We start from the raw sequence: 16,466 nt of genomic DNA, 5'->3' as shown, positions 1-16,466 counted from the left end.
ACCAGGACCTTCATCTTCACTTGAACACCAAGACTCTTGCCTTCATCTTCATCTTCATCTGAAGACCAGGACTCTTGTCTTCATCTGAAGACCAGGACTCTCGTCTTCATCTTCACCTGAACACCAGGACTCTTGTCTTCCTGTTCATCTTCATCTGAAGACCAGGATCCCTATCATCAACTGAAGACCAGGACTCTCATCTTCATCTGATTACCAGGACCTTCATCTTCGTTTGAACACCAAGACTCTCGTCTTCCTGTTCATCTTCATCTGAAGACCAGGATCCTTATCATCAAGTGAAGACCAGGACTCTCATCTTCATCTGAATACCAGGACCTTCATCTTCACTTGAACACCAAGACTCTTGCCTTCATCTTCATCTGAAGACCAGGACTCTTGTCTTGATCTGAAGACCAGGACTCTCATCTTCATCTGAATACCAGGACCTTCATCTTCACTTGAACACCAAGACTCTCGTCTTCCTGTTCATCTTCATCTGAAGACCAGGATCCTTATCATCAAGTGAAGACCAGGACTCTCATCCTCATCTGAATACCAGGACCTTCATCTTCACTTGAACACCAAGACTCTTGTCTTCATCTTCATCTTCATCTGAAGACCAGGACCCTTGTTTTCATCTGAAGACCAGGACTCTCGTCTTCATCTTCACCTGAACACCAGGACTCTCGTCTTCCTGTTCATCTTCATCTGAAGACCAGGATCCTCATCATCAAGTGAAGACCAGGACTCTCATCTTCATCTGAATACCAGGACCTTCATCTTCACTTGAACACCAAGACTCTTGTCTTCATCTTCATCTTAAGACCAGGACTCTTGTCTTCATCTGAAGACCAGGACTCTTGTCTTCATCTGAAGACCAGGACTCTCGTCTTCATCTTCACCTGAACACCAGGACTCTCGTCTTCCTGTTCATCTTCATCTGAAGACCAGGATCTTTATCATCAAGTGAAGACCAGGACTCTCATCTTCATCTGAATACCAGGACCTTCATCTTCACTTGAACACCAAGACTCTTGTCTTCATCTTCATCTGAAGACCAGGACTCTTGTCTTCATCTGAAGACCAGGACTCTCGTCTTCATCTTCACCTAAACATCAGGACTCTCGTCTTCCTGTTCATCTTCATCTGAAGACCAAGATCCTTATCATCAAGTGAACACCAGCACTCTCATCTTCATCTGAATACCAGGACCTTCATCTTCACTTGAACACCAAGACTCTTGTCTTCATCTTCATCTGAAGACCAGGACTCTTGTCTTCATCTGAAGACCAGGACTCTCGTCTTCCTGTTCATCTTCATCTGAAGACCAGGATCCCTATCATCAACTGAAGACCAGGACTCTCATCTTCATCTGATTACCAGGACCTTCATCTTCACTTGAACACCAAGACTCTCGTCTTCCTGTTCATCTTCATCTGAAGACCAGGATCCTTATCATCAAGTGAAGACCAGGACTCTCATCTTCATCTGAATACCAGGACCTTCATCTTCACTTGAACACCAAGACTCTTGCCTTCATCTTCATCTTCATCTGAAGACCAGGACTCTTGTCTTGATCTGAAGACCAGGACTCTCGTCTTCATCTTCACCTGAACACCAGGACTCTCGTCTTCCTGTTCATCTTCATCTGAAGACCAGGATCCTTATCATCAAGTCAAGACCAGGACTCTCATCTTCATCTGAATACCAGGACCTTCATCTTCACTTGAACACCAAGACTCTTGTCTTCATCTTCATCTGAAGACCAGGACTCTCGTCTTCCTGTTCATCTTCATCTGAAGACCAGGATCCTTATCATCAACTGAAGACCAGGACTCTCATCTTCATCTGATTACCAGGACCTTCATCTTCACTCGAACACCAAGACTCTCGTCTTCCTGTTCATCTTCATCTGAAGACCAGGATCCTTATCATCAAGTGAAGACCAGGACTCTCATCTTCATCTGAATACCAGGACCTTCATCTTCACTTGAACACCAAGACTCTTGCCTTCATCTTCATCTTCATCTGAAGACCAGGACTCTTGTCTTCATCTGAAGACCAGGACTCTCGTCTTCATCTTCACCTGAACACCAGGACTCTTGTCTTCCTGTTCATCTTCATCTGAAGACCAGGATCCCTATCATCAACTGAAGACCAGGACTCTCATCTTCATCTGATTACCAGGACCTTCATCTTCGTTTGAACACCAAGACTCTCGTCTTCCTGTTCATCTTCATCTGAAGACCAGGATCCTTATCATCAAGTGAAGACCAGGACTCATCTTCATCTGAATACCAGGACCTTCATCTTCACTTGAACACCAAGACTCTTGCCTTCATCTTCATCTGAAGACCAGGACTCTTGTCTTGATCTGAAGACCAGGACTCTCATCTTCATCTGAATACCAGGACCTTCATCTTCACTTGAACACCAAGACTCTCGTCTTCCTGTTCATCTTCATCTGAAGACCAGGATCCTTATCATCAAGTGAAGACCAGGACTCTCATCCTCATCTGAATACCAGGACCTTCATCTTCACTTGAACACCAAGACTCTTGTCTTCATCTTCATCTGAAGACCAGGACCCTTGTTTTCATCTGAAGACCAGGACTCTCGTCTTCATCTTCACCTGAACACCAGGACTCTCGTCTTCCTGTTCATCTTCATCTGAAGACCAGGATCCTCATCATCAAGTGAAGACCAGGACTCTCATCTTCATCTGAATACCAGGACCTTCATCTTCACTTGAACACCAAGACTCTTGTCTTCATCTTCATCTTAAGACCAGGACTCTTGTCTTCATCTGAAGACCAGGACTCTTGTCTTCATCTGAAGACCAGGACTCTCGTCTTCATCTTCACCTGAACACCAGGACTCTCGTCTTCCTGTTCATCTTCATCTGAAGACCAGGATCTTTATCATCAAGTGAAGACCAGGACTCTCATCTTCATCTGAATACCAGGACCTTCATCTTCACTTGAACACCAAGACTCTTGTCTTCATCTTCATCTGAAGACCAGGACTCTTGTCTTCATCTGAAGACCAGGACTCTCGTCTTCATCTTCACCTAAACATCAGGACTCTCGTCTTCCTGTTCATCTTCATCTGAAGACCAAGATCCTTATCATCAAGTGAACACCAGCACTCTCATCTTCATCTGAATACCAGGACCTTCATCTTCACTTGAACACCAAGACTCTTGTCTTCATCTTCATCTGAAGACCAGGACTCTTGTCTTCATCTGAAGACCAGGACTCTCGTCTTCCTGTTCATCTTCATCTGAAGACCAGGATCCCTATCATCTACTGAAGACCAGGACTCTCATCTTCATCTGATTACCAGGACCTTCATCTTCACTTGAACACCAAGACTCTCGTCTTCCTGTTCATCTTCATCTGAAGACCAGGATCCTTATCATCAAGTGAAGACCAGGACTCTCATCTTCATCTGAATACCAGGACCTTCATCTTCACTTGAACACCAAGACTCTTGCCTTCAACTTCATCTTCATCTGAAGACCAGGACTCTTGTCTTGATCTGAAGACCAGGACTCTCGTCTTCATCTTCACCTGAACACCAGGACTCTCGTCTTCCTGTTCATCTTCATCTGAAGACCAGGATCCTTATCATCAAGTGAAGACCAGGACTCTCATCTTCATCTGAATACCAGGACCTTCATCTTCACTTGAACACCAAGACTCTTGTCTTCATCTTCATCTTAAGACCAGGACTCTTGTCTTCATCTGAAGACCAGGACTCTTGTCTTCATCTGAAGACCAGGACTCTCGTCTTCATCTTCACCTGAACACCAGGACTCTCGTCTTCCTGTTCATCTTCATCTGAAGACCAGGATCCTTATCATCAAGTGAAGACCAGGACTCTCATCTTCATCTGAATACCAGGACCTTCATCTTCACTTGAACACCAAGACTCTTGTCTTCATCTTCATCTGAAGACCAGGACTCTCGTCTTCCTGTTCATCTTCATCTGAAGACCAGGATCCTTATCATCAACTGAAGACCAGGACTCTCATCTTCATCTGATTACCAGGACCTTCATCTTCACTTGAACACCAAGACTCTCGTCTTCCTGTTCATCATCATCTGAAGACCAGGATCCTTATCATCGAGTGAAGACCAGGACTCTCATCTTCATCTGAATACCAGGACCTTCATCTTCACTTGAACACCAAGACTCTTGCCTTCATCTTCATCTTCATCTGAAGACCAGGACTCTTGTCTCCATCTGAAGACCAGGACTCTCGTCTTCATCTTCACCTGAACACCAGGACTCTCGTCTTCCTGTTCATCTTCATCTGAAGACCAAGATCCTTATCATCAAGTGAACACCAGCACTCTCATCTTCATCTGAATACCAGGACCTTCATCTTCACTTGAACACCAAGACTCTTGTCTTCATCTTCATCTGAAGACCAGGACTCTTGTCTTCATCTGAAGACCAGGACTCTCGTCTTCTTGTTCATCTTCATCTGAAGACCAGGATCCCTATCATCAACTGAAGACCAGGACTCTCATCTTCATCTGATTACCAGGACCTTCATCTTCGCTTGAACACCAAGACTCTCGTCTTCCTGTTCATCTTCATCTGAAGACCAGGATCCTTATCATCAAGTGAAGACCAGGACTCTCATCTTCATCTGAATACCAGGACCTTCATCTTCACTTGAACACCAAGACTCTTGTCTTCATCTTCATCTGAAGACCAGGACTCTTGTCTTCATCTGAAGACCAGGACTCTCGTCTTCATCTTCACCTGAACACCAGGACTCTCGTCTTCCTGTTCATCTTCATCTGAAGACCAAGATATCCTGATCATCAAGTGAACACCAGCACTCTCATCTTCATCTGAATACCAGGACCTTCATCTTCACTTGAACACCAAGACTCTTGTTTTCATCTGAAGACCAGGACTCTCGTCTTCCTGTTCATCTTCATCTGAAGACCAGGATCCTTATCATCAACTGAAGACCAGGACTCTCATCTTCATCTGATTACCAGGACCTTCATCTTCACTTGAACACCAAGACTCTCGTCTTCCTGTTCATCTTCATCTGAAGACCAGGATCCTTATCATCAAGTGAAGACCAGGACTCTCATCTTCATCTGAATACCAGGACCTTCATCTTCACTTGAACACCAAGACTCTTGCCTTCATCTTCATCTGAAGACCAGGACTCTTGTCTTGATCTGAAGACCAGGACTCTCGTCTTCATCTTCACTTGAACACCAAGACTCTCGTCTTCCTGTTCATCTTCATCTGAAGACCAGGATCCTTATCATCAAGTGAAGACCAGGACTCTCATCTTCATCTGAATACCAGGACCTTCATCTTCACTTGAACACCAAGACTCTTGCCTTCATCTTCATCTGAAGACCAGGACTCTTGTCTTGATCTGAAGACCAGGACTCTCGTCTTCATCTTCACCTGAACACCAGGACTCTCGTCTTCCTGTTCATCTTCATCTGAAGACCAGGATCCTCATCATCAAGTGAAGACCAGGACTCTCATCTTCATCTGAATACCAGGACCTTCATCTTCACTTGAACACCAAGACTCTTGTCTTCATCTTCATCTGAAGACCAGGACTCTTGTCTTCATCTGAAGACCAGGACTCTTGTCTTCATCTGAAGACCAGGACTCTCGTCTTCATCTTCACCTGAACACCAGGACTCTCGTCTTCCTGTTCATCTTCATCTGAAGACCAGGATCTTTATCATCAAGTGAAGACCAGGACTCTCATCTTCATCTGAATACCAGGACCTTCATCTTCACTTGAACACCAAGACTCTTGTCTTCATCTTCATCTGAAGACCAGGACTCTTGTCTTCATCTGAAGACCAGGACTCTCGTCTTCATCTTCACCTGAACACCAGGACTCTCGTCTTCCTGTTCATCTTCATCTGAAGACCAAGATCCTTATCATCAAGTGAACACCAGCACTCTCATCTTCATCTGAATACCAGGACCTTCATCTTCACTTGAACACCAAGACTCTTGTCTTCATCTTCATCTGAAGACCAGGACTCTCGTCTTCCTGTTCACCTTCATCTGAAGACCAGGATCCCTATCATCAACTGAAGACCAGGACTCTCATCTTCATCTGATTACCAGGACCTTCATCTTCGTTTGAACACCAAGACTCTCGTCTTCCTGTTCATCTTCATCTGAAGACCAGGATCCTTATCATCAAGTGAAGACCAGGACTCTCATCTTCATCTGAATACCAGGACCTTCATCTTCACTTGAACACCAAGACTCTTGCCTTCATCTTCATCTGAAGACCAGGACTCTTGTCTTGATCTGAAGACCAGGACTCTCATCTTCATCTGAATACCAGGACCTTCATCTTCACTTGAACACCAAGACTCTCGTCTTCCTGTTCATCTTCATCTGAAGACCAGGATCCTTATCATCAAGTGAAGACCAGGACTCTCATCCTCATCTGAATACCAGGACCTTCATCTTCACTTGAACACCAAGACTCTTGTCTTCATCTTCATCTGAAGACCAGGACCCTTGTTTTCATCTGAAGACCAGGACTCTCGTCTTCATCTTCACCTGAACACCAGGACTCTCGTCTTCCTGTTCATCTTCATCTGAAGACCAGGATCCTCATCATCAAGTGAAGACCAGGACTCTCATCTTCATCTGAATACCAGGACCTTCATCTTCACTTGAACACCAAGACTCTTGTCTTCATCTTCATCTTAAGACCAGGACTCTTGTCTTCATCTGAAGACCAGGACTCTTGTCTTCATCTGAAGACCAGGACTCTCGTCTTCATCTTCACCTGAACACCAGGACTCTCGTCTTCCTGTTCATCTTCATCTGAAGACCAGGATCTTTATCATCAAGTGAAGACCAGGACTCTCATCTTCATCTGAATACCAGGACCTTCATCTTCACTTGAACACCAAGACTCTTGTCTTCATCTTCATCTGAAGACCAGGACTCTTGTCTTCATCTGAAGACCAGGACTCTCGTCTTCATCTTCACCTAAACATCAGGACTCTCGTCTTCCTGTTCATCTTCATCTGAAGACCAAGATCCTTATCATCAAGTGAACACCAGCACTCTCATCTTCATCTGAATACCAGGACCTTCATCTTCACTTGAACACCAAGACTCTTGTCTTCATCTTCATCTGAAGACCAGGACTCTTGTCTTCATCTGAAGACCAGGACTCTCGTCTTCCTGTTCATCTTCATCTGAAGACCAGGATCCCTATCATCTACTGAAGACCAGGACTCTCATCTTCATCTGATTACCAGGACCTTCATCTTCACTTGAACACCAAGACTCTCGTCTTCCTGTTCATCTTCATCTGAAGACCAGGATCCTTATCATCAAGTGAAGACCAGGACTCTCATCTTCATCTGAATACCAGGACCTTCATCTTCACTTGAACACCAAGACTCTTGCCTTCAACTTCATCTTCATCTGAAGACCAGGACTCTTGTCTTGATCTGAAGACCAGGACTCTCGTCTTCATCTTCACCTGAACACCAGGACTCTCGTCTTCCTGTTCATCTTCATCTGAAGACCAGGATCCTTATCATCAAGTGAAGACCAGGACTCTCATCTTCATCTGAATACCAGGACCTTCATCTTCACTTGAACACCAAGACTCTTGTCTTCATCTTCATCTTAAGACCAGGACTCTTGTCTTCATCTGAAGACCAGGACTCTTGTCTTCATCTGAAGACCAGGACTCTCGTCTTCATCTTCACCTGAACACCAGGACTCTCGTCTTCCTGTTCATCTTCATCTGAAGACCAGGATCCTTATCATCAAGTGAAGACCAGGACTCTCATCTTCATCTGAATACCAGGACCTTCATCTTCACTTGAACACCAAGACTCTTGTCTTCATCTTCATCTGAAGACCAGGACTCTCGTCTTCCTGTTCATCTTCATCTGAAGACCAGGATCCTTATCATCAACTGAAGACCAGGACTCTCATCTTCATCTGATTACCAGGACCTTCATCTTCACTTGAACACCAAGACTCTCGTCTTCCTGTTCATCATCATCTGAAGACCAGGATCCTTATCATCGAGTGAAGACCAGGACTCTCATCTTCATCTGAATACCAGGACCTTCATCTTCACTTGAACACCAAGACTCTTGCCTTCATCTTCATCTTCATCTGAAGACCAGGACTCTTGTCTCCATCTGAAGACCAGGACTCTCGTCTTCATCTTCACCTGAACACCAGGACTCTTGTCTTCCTGTTCATCTTCATCTGAAGACCAGGATCCCTATCATCAACTGAAGACCAGGACTCTCATCTTCATCTGATTACCAGGACCTTCATCTTCGCTTGAACACCAAGACTCTCGTCTTCCTGTTCATCTTCATCTGAAGACCAGGATCCTTATCATCAAGTGAAGACCAGGACTCTCATCTTCATCTGAATACCAGGACCTTCATCTTCACTTGAACACCAAGACTCTTGCCTTCATCTTCATCTTCATCTGAAGACCAGGACTCTTGTCTTGATCTGAAGACCAGGACTCTCGTCTTCATCTTCACCTGAACACCAGGACTCTCGTCTTCCTGTTCATCTTCATCTGAAGACCAGGATCCTTATCATCAAGTGAAGACCAGGACTCTCATCTTCATCTGAATACCAGGACCTTCATCTTCACTTGAACACCAAGACTCTTGTCTTCATCTTCATCTGAAGACCAGGACTCTCGTCTTCCTGTTCATCTTCATCTGAAGACCAGGATCCTTATCATCAACTGAAGACCAGGACTCTCATCTTCATCTAATTTCCAGGACCTTCATCTTCACTTGAACACCAAGACTCTCGTCTTCCTGTTCATCTTCATCTGAAGACCAGGATCCTTATCATCAAGTGAAGACCAGGACTCTCATCTTCATCTGAATACCAGGACCTTCATCTTCACTTGAACACCAAGACTCTTGCCTTCATCTTCATCTTCATCTGAAGACCAGGACTCTTGTCTTCATCTGAAGACCAGGACTCTCGTCTTCATCTTCACCTGAACACCAGGACTCTTGTCTTCCTGTTCATCTTCATCTGAAGACCAGGATCCCTATCATCAACTGAAGACCAGGACTCTCATCTTCATCTGATTACCAGGACCTTCATCTTCGTTTGAACACCAAGACTCTCGTCTTCCTGTTCATCTTCATCTGAAGACCAGGATCCTTATCATCAAGTGAAGACCAGGACTCTCATCTTCATCTGAATACCAGGACCTTCATCTTCACTTGAACACCAAGACTCTTGCCTTCATCTTCATCTGAAGACCAGGACTCTTGTCTTGATCTGAAGACCAGGACTCTCATCTTCATCTGAATACCAGGACCTTCATCTTCACTTGAACACCAAGACTCTCGTCTTCCTGTTCATCTTCATCTGAAGACCAGGATCCTTATCATCAAGTGAAGACCAGGACTCTCATCCTCATCTGAATACCAGGACCTTCATCTTCACTTGAACACCAAGACTCTTGTCTTCATCTTCATCTTCATCTGAAGACCAGGACCCTTGTTTTCATCTGAAGACCAGGACTCTCGTCTTCATCTTCACCTGAACACCAGGACTCTCGTCTTCCTGTTCATCTTCATCTGAAGACCAGGATCCTCATCATCAAGTGAAGACCAGGACTCTCATCTTCATCTGAATACCAGGACCTTCATCTTCACTTGAACACCAAGACTCTTGTCTTCATCTTCATCTTAAGACCAGGACTCTTGTCTTCATCTGAAGACCAGGACTCTTGTCTTCATCTGAAGACCAGGACTCTCGTCTTCATCTTCACCTGAACACCAGGACTCTCGTCTTCCTGTTCATCTTCATCTGAAGACCAGGATCTTTATCATCAAGTGAAGACCAGGACTCTCATCTTCATCTGAATACCAGGACCTTCATCTTCACTTGAACACCAAGACTCTTGTCTTCATCTTCATCTGAAGACCAGGACTCTTGTCTTCATCTGAAGACCAGGACTCTCGTCTTCATCTTCACCTAAACATCAGGACTCTCGTCTTCCTGTTCATCTTCATCTGAAGACCAAGATCCTTATCATCAAGTGAACACCAGCACTCTCATCTTCATCTGAATACCAGGACCTTCATCTTCACTTGAACACCAAGACTCTTGTCTTCATCTTCATCTGAAGACCAGGACTCTTGTCTTCATCTGAAGACCAGGACTCTCGTCTTCCTGTTCATCTTCATCTGAAGACCAGGATCCCTATCATCTACTGAAGACCAGGACTCTCATCTTCATCTGATTACCAGGACCTTCATCTTCACTTGAACACCAAGACTCTCGTCTTCCTGTTCATCTTCATCTGAAGACCAGGATCCTTATCATCAAGTGAAGACCAGGACTCTCATCTTCATCTGAATACCAGGACCTTCATCTTCACTTGAACACCAAGACTCTTGCCTTCAACTTCATCTTCATCTGAAGACCAGGACTCTTGTCTTGATCTGAAGACCAGGACTCTCGTCTTCATCTTCACCTGAACACCAGGACTCTCGTCTTCCTGTTCATCTTCATCTGAAGACCAGGATCCTTATCATCAAGTGAAGACCAGGACTCTCATCTTCATCTGAATACCAGGACCTTCATCTTCACTTGAACACCAAGACTCTTGTCTTCATCTTCATCTTAAGACCAGGACTCTTGTCTTCATCTGAAGACCAGGACTCTTGTCTTCATCTGAAGACCAGGACTCTCGTCTTCATCTTCACCTGAACACCAGGACTCTCGTCTTCCTGTTCATCTTCATCTGAAGACCAGGATCCTTATCATCAAGTGAAGACCAGGACTCTCATCTTCATCTGAATACCAGGACCTTCATCTTCACTTGAACACCAAGACTCTTGTCTTCATCTTCATCTGAAGACCAGGACTCTCGTCTTCCTGTTCATCTTCATCTGAAGACCAGGATCCTTATCATCAACTGAAGACCAGGACTCTCATCTTCATCTGATTACCAGGACCTTCATCTTCACTTGAACACCAAGACTCTCGTCTTCCTGTTCATCATCATCTGAAGACCAGGATCCTTATCATCGAGTGAAGACCAGGACTCTCATCTTCATCTGAATACCAGGACCTTCATCTTCACTTGAACACCAAGACTCTTGCCTTCATCTTCATCTTCATCTGAAGACCAGGACTCTTGTCTCCATCTGAAGACCAGGACTCTCGTCTTCATCTTCACCTGAACACCAGGACTCTTGTCTTCCTGTTCATCTTCATCTGAAGACCAGGATCCCTATCATCAACTGAAGACCAGGACTCTCATCTTCATCTGATTACCAGGACCTTCATCTTCGCTTGAACACCAAGACTCTCGTCTTCCTGTTCATCTTCATCTGAAGACCAGGATCCTTATCATCAAGTGAAGACCAGGACTCTCATCTTCATCTGAATACCAGGACCTTCATCTTCACTTGAACACCAAGACTCTTGCCTTCATCTTCATCTTCATCTGAAGACCAGGACTCTTGTCTTGATCTGAAGACCAGGACTCTCGTCTTCATCTTCACCTGAACACCAGGACTCTCGTCTTCCTGTTCATCTTCATCTGAAGACCAGGATCCTTATCATCAAGTGAAGACCAGGACTCTCATCTTCATCTGAATACCAGGACCTTCATCTTCACTTGAACACCAAGACTCTTGTCTTCATCTTCATCTGAAGACCAGGACTCTCGCCTTCCTGTTCATCTTCATCTGAAGACCAGGATCCTTATCATCAACTGAAGACCAGGACTCTCATCTTCATCTAATTTCCAGGACCTTCATCTTCACTTGAACACCAAGACTCTCGTCTTCCTGTTCATCTTCATCTGAAGACCAGGATCCTTATCATCAAGTGAAGACCAGGACTCTCATCTTCATCTGAATACCAGGACCTTCATCTTCACTTGAACACCAAGACTCTTGCCTTCATCTTCATCTGAAGACCAGGACTCTTGTCTTCATCTGAAGACCAGGACTCTCGTCTTCATCTTCATCTGAAGACCAGGATCCTTATCATCAAGTGAAGACCAGGACTCTCATCTTCATCTGAATACCAGGACCTTCATCTTCACTTGAACACCAGGACTCTCGTCTTCCTGCTCATCTTCATCTGAAGACCAGGATCCTTATCATCAAGTGAAGACCAGGACTCTCATCTTCATCTGAATACCAGGACCTTCATCTTCACTTGAACACCAAGACTCTTGTCTTCATCTTAAGACCAGGACTCTTTTCTTCATCTGAAGACCAGGACTCTCGTCTTCTTCTTCAGCTGAACACCAGGACTCTCGTCTTTCTGTTCATCTTCATGTGAAGACCAGGATCCTCATCATCAAGTGAAGACTAGGACTCTCATCTTCATCTGAATACCAGGACCTTCATCTTCACTTGAACACCAAGACTCTTGTCTTCATCTGAAGACCAGGACTCTCGTCTTCATCTTCACCTGAACACCAGGACTCTCGTCTTCCTGTTCATCTTCATCTGAAGACCAGGATCCTTATCATCAAGTGAAGACCAGGACTCTCATCTTCATCTGAATACCAGGACCTTCATCTTCACTTGAGCACCAAGACTCTTGTCTTCATCTTCATCTGAAGACCAGGACTCTTGTCTTCATCTGAAGACCAGGACTCTCGTCTTCATCTTCACCTGAACACCAGGACTCTCGTCTTCCTGTTCATCTTCATCTGAAGACCAAGATATCCTTATCATCAAGTGAACACCAGCACTCTCATCTTCATCTGAATACCAGGACCTTCATCTTCACTTGAACACCAAGACTCTTGTCTTCACCTTCATCTGAAGACCAGGACTCTTGTCTTCATCTGAAGACCAGGACTCTCGTCTTCCTGTTCATCTTCATCTGAAGACCAGGATCCTTATCATCAACTGAAGACCAGGACTCTCATCTTCATCTGATTACCAGGACCTTCATCTTCACTTGAACACCAAGACTCTCGTCTTCCTGTTCATCTTCATCTGAAGACCAGGATCCTTATCATCAAGTGAAGACCAGGACTCTCATCTTCATCTGAATACCAGGACCTTCATCTTCACTTGAACACCAAGACTCTTGCCTTCATCTTCATCTGAAGACCAGGACTCTTGTCTTGATCTGAAGACCAGGACTCTCATCTTCATCTGAATACCAGGACCTTCATCTTCACTTGAACACCAAGACTCTCGTCTTCCTGTTCATCTTCATCTGAAGACCAGGATCCTTATCATCAAGTGAAGACCAGGACTCTCATCCTCATCTGAATACCAGGACCTTCATCTTCACTTGAACACCAAGACTCTTGTCTTCATCTTCATGTTCATCTGAAGACCAGGACCCTTGTTTTCATCTGAAGACCAGGACTCTCGTCCTCATCTTCACCTGAACACCAGGACTCTCGTCTTCCTGTTCATCTTCATCTGAAGACCAGGATCCTCATCATCAAGTGAAGACCAGGACTATCATCTTCATCTGAATACCAGGACCTTCATCTTCACTTGAACACCAAGACTCTTGTCTTCATCTTCATCTTAAGAGCAGGACTCTTGTCTTCATCTGAAGACCAGGACTCTCGTCTTCATTTTCACCTGAACACCAGGACTCTCGTCTTCCTGTTCATCTTCATCTGAAGACCAGGATCTTTATCATCAAGTGAAGACCAGGACTCTCATCTTCATCTGAATACCAGGACCTTCATCTTCACTTGAACACCAAGACTCTTGTCTTCATCTTCATCTGAAGACCAGGACTCTTGTCTTCATCTGAAGACCAGGACTCTCGTCTTCATCTTCACCTGAACACCAGGACTCTCGTCTTCCTGTTCATCTTCATCTGAAGACCAAGATCCTTATCATCAAGTGAACACCAGCACTCTCATCTTCATCTGAATACCAGGACCTTCATCTTCACTTGAACACCAAGACTCTTGTCTCCATCTTCATCTGAAGACCAGGACTCTTGTCTTCATCTGAAGACCAGGACTCTCGTCTTCTTGTTCATCTTCATCTGAAGACCAGGATCCCTATCATCAACTGAAGACCAGGACTCTCATCTTCATCTGATTACCAGGACCTTCATCTTCGCTTGAACACCAAGACTCTCGTCTCCCTGTTCATCTTCATCTGAAGACCAGGATCCTTATCATCAAGTGAAGACCAGGACTCTCATCTTCATCTGAATACCAGGACCTTCATCTTCACTTGAACACCAAGACTCTTGTCTTCATCTTCATCTGAAGACCAGGACTCTTGTCTTCATCTGAAGACCAGGACTCTCGTCTTCATCTTCACCTGAACACCAGGACTCTCGTCTTCCTGTTCATCTTCATCTGAAGACCAAGATATCCTGATCATCAAGTGAACACCAGCACTCTCATCTTCATCTGAATACCAGGACCTTCATCTTCACTTGAACACCAAGACTCTTGTTTTCATCTGAAGACCAGGACTCTCGTCTTCCTGTTCATCTTCATCTGAAGACCAGGATCCTTATCATCAACTGAAGACCAGGACTCTCATCTTCATCTGATTACCAGGACCTTCATCTTCACTTGAACACCAAGACTCTCGTCTTCCTGTTCATCTTCATCTGAAGACCAGGATCCTTATCATCAAGTGAAGACCAGGACTCTCATCTTCATCTGAATACCAGGACCTTCATCTTCACTTGAACACCAAGACTCTTGCCTTCAACTTCATCTTCATCTGAAGACCAGGACTCTTGTCTTGATCTGAAGACCAGGACTCTCGTCTTCATCTTCACCTGAACACCAGGACTCTCGTCTTCCTGTTCATCTTCATCTGAAGACCAGGATCCTTATCATCAAGTGAAGACCAGGACTCTCATCTTCATCTGAATACCAGGACCTTCATCTTCACTTGAACACCAAGACTCTTGTCTTCATCTTCATCTTAAGACCAGGACTCTTGTCTTCATCTGAAGACCAGGACTCTTGTCTTCATCTGAAGACCAGGACTCTCGTCTTCATCTTCACCTGAACACCAGGACTCTCGTCTTCCTGTTCATCTTCATCTGAAGACCAGGATCCTTATCATCAAGTGAAGACCAGGACTCTCATCTTCATCTGAATACCAGGACCTTCATCTTCACTTGAACACCAAGACTCTTGTCTTCATCTTCATCTGAAGACCAGGACTCTCGTCTTCCTGTTCATCTTCATCTGAAGACCAGGATCCTTATCATCAACTGAAGACCAGGACTCTCATCTTCATCTGATTACCAGGACCTTCATCTTCACTTGAACACCAAGACTCTCGTCTTCCTGTTCATCATCATCTGAAGACCAGGATCCTTATCATCGAGTGAAGACCAGGACTCTCATCTTCATCTGAATACCAGGACCTTCATCTTCACTTGAACACCAAGACTCTTGCCTTCATCTTCATCTTCATCTGAAGACCAGGACTCTTGTCTCCATCTGAAGACCAGGACTCTCGTCTTCATCTTCACCTGAACACCAGGACTCTCGTCTTCCTGTTCATCTTCATCTGAAGACCAAGATCCTTATCATCAAGTGAACACCAGCACTCTCATCTTCATCTGAATACCAGGACCTTCATCTTCACTTGAACACCAAGACTCTTGTCTTCATCTTCATCTGAAGACCAGGACTCTTGTCTTCATCTGAAGACCAGGACTCTCGTCTTCTTGTTCATCTTCATCTGAAGACCAGGATCCCTATCATCAACTGAAGACCAGGACTCTCATCTTCATCTGATTACCAGGACCTTCATCTTCGCTTGAACACCAAGACTCTCGTCTTCCTGTTCATCTTCATCTGAAGACCAGGATCCTTATCATCAAGTGAAGACCAGGACTCTCATCTTCATCTGAATACCAGGACCTTCATCTTCACTTGAACACCAAGACTCTTGTCTTCATCTTCATCTGAAGACCAGGACTCTTGTCTTCATCTGAAGACCAGGACTCTCGTCTTCATCTTCACCTGAACACCAGGACTCTCGTCTTCCTGTTCATCTTCATCTGAAGACCAAGATATCCTGATCATCAAGTGAACACCAGCACTCTCATCTTCATCTGAATACCAGGACCTTCATCTTCACTTGAACACCAAGACTCTTGTTTTCATCTGAAGACCAGGACTCTCGTCTTCCTGTTCATCTTCATCTGAAGACCAGGATCCTTATCATCAACTGAAGACCAGGACTCTCATCTTCATCTGATTACCAGGACCTTCATCTTCACTTGAACACCAAGACTCTCGTCTTCCTGTTCATCTTCATCTGAAGACCAGGATCCTTATCATCAAGTGAAGACCAGGACTCTCATCTTCATCTGAATACCAGGACCTTCATCTTCACTTGAACACCAAGACTCTTGCCTTCATCTTCATCTGAAGACCAGGACTCTTGTCTTGATCTGAAGACCAGGACTCTCGTCTTCAT

This window comes from Amphiprion ocellaris, chromosome 3 (assembly GCF_022539595.1).
Source record: "Amphiprion ocellaris isolate individual 3 ecotype Okinawa chromosome 3, ASM2253959v1, whole genome shotgun sequence".
Classification (NCBI taxonomy): Eukaryota; Metazoa; Chordata; class Actinopteri; family Pomacentridae; genus Amphiprion; species Amphiprion ocellaris.
This window is presented reverse-complemented; position numbering follows the sequence as displayed.